Source organism: Austrofundulus limnaeus, unplaced genomic scaffold (assembly GCF_001266775.1).
Source record: "Austrofundulus limnaeus strain Quisiro unplaced genomic scaffold, Austrofundulus_limnaeus-1.0 Scaffold270, whole genome shotgun sequence".
NCBI lineage: Eukaryota > Metazoa > Chordata > Actinopteri > Cyprinodontiformes > Rivulidae > Austrofundulus > Austrofundulus limnaeus.
This window is the reverse complement of record NW_013952672.1, coordinates 170,339-171,384: the sequence shown is the minus strand read 5'-3', so window position 1 is coordinate 171,384 and position 1,046 is coordinate 170,339.

Genomic DNA, 1,046 nt, shown 5'->3' with positions numbered 1-1,046 from the left:
TGAGGCAGTTCTGAAGGCAAAAGGGGGTCCAACCTGTTACTAGCGTGGTGTACCTAATAAAGTGGCCGGTGAGTGTATTCTGGTATAGTGAAGTATAATGTGTATCTTTCTGTATATTGTGGACTGTGTGTAAATTCTATGTAAAGTATCTCTATAATGTTAATACTAGAGAGACACTAACAGCCGGAAACAAATTCCTTGTGTGTGCCAGAATACTTGGCCAATAAACCTTATTCTGATTTTTGTCCAACATCCAAAGTTGCTCCCATCAGAAGTGCAGCTCCGGCAGACGGAACCCACCAACCAGTGGTCTTATTTTTTATGATTTTGATTGCAGCTTTGAAGTAGATCATTTTGAAATGAGTTAAGCTTCAAATGCATTTTGCTGTGTAATTAAAGTCTCTAAGGGAGCAGAAAAGTTTAACTGAGCTGTGTAGATTTCTTTATACACTGGACCATATTTATCAACATGGTCAGATTTCTTTATTTTCTGTTTTCTGAACTATTACATCAAGTTATTTGTGACAGAACTACAAATAAGGTCTGGACTTACCAACTACAATTTTGTCGTCTTCATCATCCTCTGGTTCTGGGTCAGACTCTGGCTCCAACGTGTGAGGCTGGAAGGACAAGTCTTCCCTTGTTGACGTCCTTTAATGAATTTGTAAATAAAAAGTTTCTGCGCAGCTATATAGTCACAATCCCCTCAAACTGGGATAGATCTCTCTGGAAGCTGGAGGGGGGCGGGGTTTGTAGCACCTCATTCGAATTTAAAGAGACGGCACCAAAATGAGTTAATCTGAGACGCAGCTCAGAAAAGGGGCGGGGCTTGTGGAGCTGCAATAAGGAGGAATTCAGACCAAAACATTGCAGTTCCACTTTATATAGACTCCAACTGAAGGATTTAATTAAATGTGAAACAGAAGGATTAAAAAGTATGATATGTCTTAAAACAGGCTGAATCATTCACATGCCTTACACAAACTTTATATTAATAGATTAAATGTTTTTTCTCATTGAAAACTGAAGCATGCAGGATGTGGCTC